General features: G+C 41.7%; 1 long non-coding RNA gene across 1 annotated transcript in view; it reads left to right on the forward strand.

The window, feature by feature from the left end:
* Positions 1–9,032, forward strand: part of LOC118761369 — a 13,454-nt gene extending 4,422 nt beyond the window's left edge. The window contains exon 2 of the long non-coding RNA XR_004997321.1: positions 8,879–9,032. This is a non-coding gene — a long non-coding RNA (uncharacterized LOC118761369). The remainder of the gene's footprint in view (positions 1–8,878) is intronic.
* Positions 9,033–9,721: the final 689 nt, after the last annotated feature.

Genomic DNA, 9,721 nt, shown 5'->3' on the forward strand with positions numbered 1-9,721 from the left:
GAATCAGTACAATTTTTTTCTGTCTAACCACTCTCTCTCTCTCTCTTTGTTGATTGCTTTCAACCATCACCAGTATCACCACAACTGCCATACGCACACCATTCAGACTTCTGGCAGCACCAACATCAACACCTTTTGACTTCGCCGTCTTCCCCTCCACCACCATCATCATCATCACCTCTGCCTGTATCACAGCTACAGTTCATACTATTACTATCACCACATTACCATCTCAAGCGTGTATATATATATATATATATATATATATATATATTATGTGAAATAGAAAGATGAATAATCTTGTAGTAGATTAATCAAAAGTTTAACCGATACCTTAGTAGCAAAAATCACGGGACTCAGTAAGCTAATATGGCGACTGAAGGATACGAACTTAAGCTACAGGCTGGAATGGTCAATTTTGTCGGTGGCCCTCCCATTTGATAGGGGCAGAAGGCAGTGCACCCTTTGTGTCTCCGAACTCTTCCATATTTTGTTGCCAGAGGCCGGATGGTAAACGGGCTTTTACAGTCGGCTTTTCGATTCCCCCATTGGCGGCGTTACACTTATCTGGCTTTTAAATAGCGTTTTAAAATAATACCGGCACCCATAGCCCTTGGTAACAAATTCTGAAGTAGCCTTTAAGATATCTACGATTAACCACTGCAAGGGGAATTACTCCTGTTAGACAAACGGGGCTTGTTTTTTCACAGCGGGGGGTTTCCTTGACAAGGCAGGCTTAGATGAACAACACACACATAAAACATAATATATATATTTTTTTTTCTGCCACCCACGGTTCTCGCGGCAGTAGCCACTGACAGCCGAACGATCAAACGCACACACGTACACAAAAAATGTTTTCTACCCCTACGCCAACACACACATATATAGAACAGTATACACACCACACGTCTCTAAGTAGATTTTTTCTCGCCCCTTATAAAACATCCAATATTCCTTAAATAGTCAGAACTTTATTCTCGGTCACAAAGAACACCCACACACCCTCACCCACATGATTGACCGATGCCTGACCCGTTAAATTCTTCAGCCACCGGTTCTCAACATACACTGATAAACAGTTTCGCCATGGGCTCTTAGGAGCATAGTTCGATTTGTTTTTGCTCTGCCTCTGTTCTGTTTTTGTTTTTCCAACGGATTTCCTATTTTCTTCCTGAAGAGAAAGACACAATATGGTCCCATTATTCAATCGGATTTTGGTAATTTGTGCCTTTCGAAACACGTGTAGAATGAAATAAAACGATTTCTGTTCAATCTGCATTCAGCTCCATTTCTTCAATTCACCAATAATGTTTTATATATATATATATATAATGGTGGAGCTTGGTTTCTTTACGTGTCCCTAACGTAGTGGTTCGGCTTTAAAAAAAGTACTAGACTTTAAAAAAGTTAATTACTGGTATCTTTTGATCCACTATAAACCCTGTTACACATTTTCGTCACCATTTTCCCCACCGGGTGCGGATCTAGATATTAACCACCCTTCAAGGCAGTGCTTCAGCATGGCCACAGTCTAAAGACCGAAACAACAAGAAAAGATAAAAGATAGATTTAAAAAACCAGGCCTGCATAAATAAATGATATATATATATATATATATATATATATAATATATATATATATATATATATATATATATATATATATATATATATATATCAGCGAAATCAAAGTATTTCACATAACTGAAACTGATGTTGTAAGCTCAATGGTCGCCCATTTTATTTTAAGTATCAAAGAAGACGAAGAAACAAATTCGACGAATGAATCGTTATTTTCTGGTTACTAAAACTCGGTATTAAAATAAAATTGAAAGAAAGTTTTGCCTTGGACCTAAACGAATTTTATTTCTTCAAACTAAACGTTTATTTCGAGAGTGTTTGGGTATTTTAGAAGTAGCAGACGTTTTCAGACAGAAAGCGAGAATGATTGAGGAAGCCATGACACTGCTTACATGATTGATTGTCCTCAATATATTTTCTCCATGACAACTGGTCTTTGAAAGAATCATTAAGATTGTTGCATCGTTTGGATTAATTAATTAATAATTCAATGAGGTTGCTTTATAAATAAGTTATTGTGTTTGGTGAATCACCAGACATGTTCTAACGGAAAAGAAAAAAAACTTGCACTTATATTCTTTTATTCTTTTTTTTACTCGTTTCAGTCATTTGACTGCGGCCATGCTGGAGCATCACCTTACTCTTTTACTTGTTTCAGTCATTTGACTGCGGCCATGCTGGAGCACCGCCTTTAGTCGAGCAAATCGACCCCGGGACTTATTCTTTGTAAGCCCAGTACTTATTCTATCGGTCTCTTTTGCCGAACCGCTAAGTGAAGTGGACGTAAACACACCAGCATCGGTTGTCAAGCAATGCTAGGGGGACAAACACAGACACAAACATATACACACACACACTTATATATACATATATACGACAGGCTTCTTTCAGTTTCCGTCTACCAAATCCACTCACAAGGCATTGGTCGGCCCGGGGCTATAGCAGAAGACACTTGCCCAAGATGCCACGCAGTGGGACTGAACCCGGAACCATGTGGTTGGTTAGCAAGCTACTTACCACACAGCCACTCCTGCGCCTTAGGTTTTTTTTTGTTTTTTTTAGTCGACGAAATCGACTCAAGGATTTATTTTTGGGGATCTTTTCGGTTCGAATGGCAGTTTTTTAAAATAATTTCCACGTAACTAAACCCTTTTAAACTCCATATTCTGGTAGAATGTGTTTATAAAACATCTTTTTCTCTTGGCTTTATTGAGAAAATTCTATGGTTTGTAAGATATTTGTTGTTGTTTTTTCTTCAATTTCTGCAATTTCAACCAATCAATGACGTCTATTGAGGTAAAAAAAACATTCTGTGCCGTATGAATATGTCCCTCATTTAAGAAACAGATTGGGTTTATTTACATTTCTAAAGAAAAAAAGATACCTTCCCCCCACCACTAACCCCAACCCTAAAACAGATTGAAATGCAATAGATCGATACTAGGGTCATAATTATGGATGACAATTTCATATGACACCGCTAGAAAAAACTGCCGTTCAAACCGAAAAGATCCGGATTTTTTTTTTTTTTTAGTCGACGAAATCGACTCCAGGACTTATTTTTTGTAAGCTTAGTATTTATTCTATCGGTCTCTTTTGCCGAACCGCTAAGTTACAGGGACGTAAACACACCAGCATCGGTTGTCAAGCGATGTTGGAGGGACAAACAGACACAGAAACATATATGCACACATACACATATATACATATATACGATGGGCTTCTTTCAGTTTCCATCTACCAAATCCACTCACAAGGCTTTAGTCGGCCCGAGGCTATAGTAGAAGACACTTGCCCAAGGTTCCACGCAGTGGGACTGAACTCGGAACCATGTGGTTGATAAGCAAACTACTTACCACACAGCCACTCCTACATTTATACATACATATATATGACGGGCTTCTTTCAGTTTCCGTCTACCAAATCCACTCACAAGGCTTTGGTCGGCCCGAGTCTATAGTAGAAGACACTTGCCTAAGGTGCCACGCAGTGGGACTGAACCCGGAACCATGTGGTTGGTAAACAAGCTACTTACCACACAGCCACTCCTACATATATATGACGGGCTTCTTTCAGTTTCCGTCTACCAAATCTTCAGTGGGACTGAACCCGGAACCATGTGGTTGGTAAGCAAGCTACTTTCCCACAGCCACTCCTACATATATATGACGGGCTTCTTTCAGTTTCCGTCTACCAAATCTTCAGTGGGACTGAACCCGGAACCATGTGGTTGGTAAGCAAGCTACTTTCCACACAGCCACTCCTACATATATATGACGGGCTTCTTTCAGTTTCCGTCTACCAAATCTTCAGTGGGACTGAACCCGGAACCATGTGGTTGGTAAGCAAGCTACTTTCCCACAGCCACTCCTACATATATATGACGGGCTTCTTTCAGTTTCCGTCTACCAAATCTTCAGTGGGACTGAACCCGGAACCATGTGGTTGGTAAGCAAGCTACTTTCCACACAGCCACTCCTACATATATATGACGGGCTTCTTTCAGTTTCCGTCTACCAAATCTTCAGTGGGACTGAACCCGGAACCATGTGGTTGGTAAGCAAGCTACTTACCACACAGCTACTCTACCACGTTGGAGATTATATTTCTTTGTTAGAAACCGATTCCGAACTTCTCGGAAAAAGTGAACAAGGAAGTCAGAGCTTACATAATGCATACAAACATATATATACATAGACACATCCATACACACACACATACCTATATATACACACATAAGGCGGCGAGCTGGCAGAAACGTTAGCACGCCGGGCGAAATGCGTGGCCGTATTTCATCTGCCGTTACGTTCTGAGTTCAAATGCCGCCGAGGTCGACTTTGCCTTTCATCCTTTCGGGGTCGATAAATTAAGTACCAGTTGCGCACTGGGGTCGATGTAATCGACTTAATCCCCTTTGTCTGTCCTTGTTTGTCCTCTCTGTGTTTAGCCCCTTGTGGGTAGTAAAGAAATATATATATACACACATACATACATACATGACCTACTTTTCTTCCTTCCTTCCTTTCCATATATTTTGGTTATCTTGAGACAGTATGATTGGCTGTGATTCCAGAGGGATTTAGTGGCTATTTCTATCCAGGCATGTGACTAGAGGTTTGGCTTGTTATCAAGTGTTTGTGTGTGTGTGTTGGTTTGTTTGTGTGTCTAGGTGCGTTTTATGTGTGTGTGTGTGTGTGTGTATTGTGTGTGTGTGTGTGTGTCTGTGTGTGTGTGTATTGTGTGTGTGTGTGTGTGTCTGTGTGTGTGTGTGTATTTGTGTGTGTTTGTGTGTGTCTGTGTGTGTTTGTGTTTGTGTGCGTGTGTATGTGTGTCTGTGTATTTGTGTGTGTTTGTGTGTGTATGTGCATGTGTGTGTGTATTTGTGTGTGTTTGTGTGTGTCTGTGTGTGTGTGTATTTGTGTGTGTCTGTGTGTGTCTGTGTGTGTGTGTATTTGTGTGTGTTTATGTGTGTCTGTGTGTGTGTGTATTTGTGTGTGTGTCTGTGTGTGTTTGCTTTTATTTTTTATTTTTTCATTTTACCTAGTTTCAGCTCACGAGCTGTGGCCATGCTGGGGCACCGCCATTCGGTGTTGCTACATGATTTTACTTCACGAATGCTTTTTAGCAATTGACATTTGGTGCATGAGATATTGTGTGTGTGTGTGTGTGTCTGTATCTGTGTGTTTGTGTGTGTGTATATATATTTAAAGACTCCGCCGGTTACGACGACGAGGGTCCCAGTTGATACGATCAACGGAACAGCTTGCTCGTGAAATTAACGTGCAAATGGCTGAGCATTCCACAGACACGTGTACCCTTAACGTAGTTCTCGGGGAAAATCAGCGTGACACAGAGAGTGACAAGGCTGACCCTTTGAAATACAAGTACAACTCATTTTTGCCAGCTGAGTGGACTGGAGCAACGTGAAATAAGTGGTATATATATATGTGTGCTTGCATGTACATGACAATGTGAGTATATTTGTGTATGAGAGTATGTATGTATTTGTATACAAGAGAACGGTCGCATGCAGGCAAATATGTGTGTGTGTGTGTTGTGTGTGTGTCTGTGTGTGTGTGTGTGTGTATATATATTTAAAGACTCCGCCGGTTACGACGACGAGGGTCCAGTTGATACGATCAACGGAACAGCTTGCTCGTGAAATTAACGTGCAAATGGCTGAGCATTCCACAGACACGTGTACCCTTAACGTAGTTCTCGGGGAAAATCAGCGTGACACAGAGAGTGACAAGGCTGACCCTTTGAAATACAAGTACAACTCATTTTTGCCAGCTGAGTGGACTGGAGCAACGTGAAATAAAGTGGTATATATATATGTGTGCTTGCATGTACATGACAATGTGAGTATATTTGTGTATGAGAGTATGTATGTATTTGTATACAAGAGAACGGTCGCATGCAGGCAAATATGTGTGTGTGTGTGTTCAGGTAGCCCACAATTCATGGTTTACCATTGAATATATACAAACATTAAATGGTATGTTGAATATATATATATATATAATCAAAATAAGCAACAAGAATAACTCCGGTAATTTGGTACGATCATTTCGTACTACGAAATAATGTAGTACGAAACGATCGTACCAAATTACCGGAGTCATTCTTGTTGCTTATTTTGATTATAATCACCCCACAAATTTTTATGGATAACACCATACAGAATTCTGGTGCATCTAAATTAAGTACCATATTCATTTGAATCTAAATTTTTTGCTGAACTTATATATATATAGGATGCCCTTCCTAACACCAACCACTCCATGGGTGTAGTGGGTGCTTTTTATGTGCCACTGGCACAGGGGCCAGAGGAGGCTTGCAATGACCATGATTGGCTGGTGCTTTTTACGTGCCACTGGCACTGGGATCACAACTACAATTTTCATATGATTTTCAATATGTTTGTGTAGATGTGTGTATAGCTGCAGGAGTGGATGTGTGGTAAGTAGCTTGCTTACCAACCACATGGCTCCAGGTTCAGTCCTACTGCGTGGCACCTTGGGTAAGTGTCTTCTACTATAGCCTCGGGGACGACCAAAGCCTTGTGAGTGGATTTGGTAGACGGAAACTGAAAGAAGCCCATCGTATATATGTATATATATATATATGTATTTGTGTGTATATGTTTGTGTGTCTGTGTTGACAACCGATGCTGGTGTGTATACGTCCCCGTAACTTAGCGGTTCGACAAAAGAGACCGATAGAATAAGTACTGGGCTTACAAAGATGTCCTGGGGTCGATTTTCTCGACTAAAGGCGGTGCTCCAGCATGGCCACAGACAAATGACTGAAACAAGTAAAAGATTAACAAACAGATAGAATATGGATGGGACATCAAATTAATACACTTATCAACGTTATCTAGTGGTTGTCTTTTGAGATCGGTCATCGTCTGTTACTGAAAGGATGCTGGTTCACAGGTACAAACATTCATGTACCTCCCTTGTACATGCACACACATGATTGTTCACCATCTCACTTCCATTGCACACACACACACACACACACGAATTCACATACCTCCCTTTTACATACACACACACATATTCACACAAAGTTGAAATGCTGTTTGATTACTTTCTTGTACTTGTGGCAACATTCACCCTGGGCAGGTTGAGTCGGCTTCTTCCACCACCCTCGAGGCATCTCGAACAATGGCAGTGGAAGAAGTTTCGTGGGAATATGAATTTCACAAGCGGTCCCCAACAGTCCCGCATGTAGAGACATCCTGTCTGCTGCAGGTTGTCCGCAGACGCAGGGACAGAACGACCAAGGAGCCGCCGGTTGCCGAAACAGACACTCCAAGGATTTTCACCAGAGCCCCGTCTGCCGGGTTGTGGCCCCAATACCACTTGATGTTAGACCAATCCACCTTGGGTGGCCCTACCAGGAACCGAAGTTCCCGACGGCATAGCTTTGACACTACCCGTTGCCAGCGTCCCCACCGCACTTTCTGTCTCTCCCTCATCTTTTCCCTCTCTCGTGGGAATATGTGGATTTCATAAGTGGTCCCCAACAATCCTGCATGTAGAGACCTCCTGTCTGCCGCAGGTTGTCCGCAGACGCAGGGACAGAACGACCGAGGAGCCGCCGGTTGCCGGGTTGTGGCCCTAATACCACTCGGTGTCAGACCAATCTGCCTCGGGTGGCCCTACCAGGAACCGAAGTTCCCGATGGCATAGCTTTGACACTACCCGTTGCCAGCGTCCCCACCACGGTGAGGAGGGGATGCCATTTTGCCATCACGCCTTCCTTCCTTATTCATCCATCACCCCTTCCTTTCTCATTCATATGTTGTGACAGAGAAAAACACAAGAGTATTTTTATACTCTTTTACTTGTTTCAGTCATTTGATTGTGGCCATGCTGGAGCACCGCCTTTAATCAAGCAACTCGACACCGGGACTTATTCTTTTGTAAGCCCAGTACTTATTCTATCGGTCTCTTTTGCTGAACCGCTAAGTAACGGGGACATAAACACACCAGCATCGGTTGTCAAGCAATGCTAGGGGGACAAACACTTATATATACACATATATACGACAGGCTTCTTTCAGTTTCCGTCAACCAAATCCACTCACAAGTCTTTGGTCGGCCCAAGGCTATAGTAAAAGACACTTGCCCAAGGTGCCACACAGTGGGACTGAACCCGGAGCCATGTGGTTGGTAAACAAGCTACTTACCACACAGCCACTCCTGCACTTATATATATACATATATACGACAGGCTTCTTTCAGTTTCCGTCAACCAAATCCACTCACAAGGCATTGGTCGGCCCGGGGCTATAGCAGAAGACACTTGCCCAAGATGCCACGCAGTGGGACTGAACCCGGAGCCATGTGGTTGGTAAACAAGCTACTTACCACACAGCCACTCCTGCACTTATATATATACATATATACGACAGGCTTCTTTCAGTTTCCGTCAACCAAATCCACTCACAAGGCATTGGTCGGTCCGGGGCTATAGCAGAAGACACTTGCCCAAGGTGCCACACAGTGAGACTGAACCCGGAGCCATGTGGTTGGTAAACAAGCTACTTACCACACAGCCACTCCTGCACTTATATATATACATATATACGACAGGCTTCTTTCAGTTTCCGTCAACCAAATCCACTCACAAGGCATTGGTCGGCCCGGGGCTATAGCAGAAGACACTTGCCCAAGATGCCACGCAGTGGGACTGAACCCGGAGCCATGTGGTTGGTAAACAAGCTACTTACCACACAGCCACTCCTGCGCTTTAGATTATATTTTATTTTTATATTACAGATCACAATATGTTGGAGACTGTAAAGACAACCCCAAAATGCTTGACCATCACAACAGTGGAATCCCAGTCAAAGAATCTTTATAAATAAGGAACTCACAAAACAGCGTAACTTAACAGTGGGGTTTTTTTTGTGTTTTTTATTTTTTCTGTTCATCTCGCAAATTCTGTCTGTGTAGGCCCCTGTGACTTAGTCTACATTTGCTCTGCATAGACATATTAAACCCCTTTTTGGAATCAGAATGACACCAGATTGAAAATCTGCCCTTCATTTGGTTCCTGAACATCCAGTATTAGGATCTGCTTTAACCCTTTTGTTACCAACCCAACTGAAACAGCCTCTGGTTCTGTAGTACAAATGTCATGTTTTCATAAGTTCTGAATTAAAATCTTCCACCAAACCTTAGTCACAATTTATGTTCCTAACACTAGCTTAATGATAACTAAGTTATTTTACTAAAGTCTTTGTTATATTTAACCCTTTTGATACCAACCCAACTGAAACAGCCTCTGGTTCTGTAGTACAAATGTCTTGTTTTCATAAGTTCTGAATTAAAATCTTCCACCAAACCTTAGTCACAATTTATGTTCCTAACACTAGCTTAATGATAACTAAGTTATTTTACTAAAGTCTTTGTTATATTTAACCCTTTTGATACCAACCCAACTGAAACAGCCTCTGGTTCTGTAGTACAAATGTCTTGTTTTCATAAGTTTTGAATTAAAATCTTCCACCAAACCTTAGTCACAATTTATGTTCCTAACACTAGCTTAATGATAACTAAGTTATTTTACTAAAGTCTTTGTTATATTTAACCCTTTTGATACCAACCCAACTGAAACAG

The sequence above is a fragment of the Octopus sinensis genome, unplaced genomic scaffold, assembly GCF_006345805.1.
Source record: "Octopus sinensis unplaced genomic scaffold, ASM634580v1 Contig12743, whole genome shotgun sequence".
Taxonomy (NCBI): domain Eukaryota; kingdom Metazoa; phylum Mollusca; class Cephalopoda; order Octopoda; family Octopodidae; genus Octopus; species Octopus sinensis.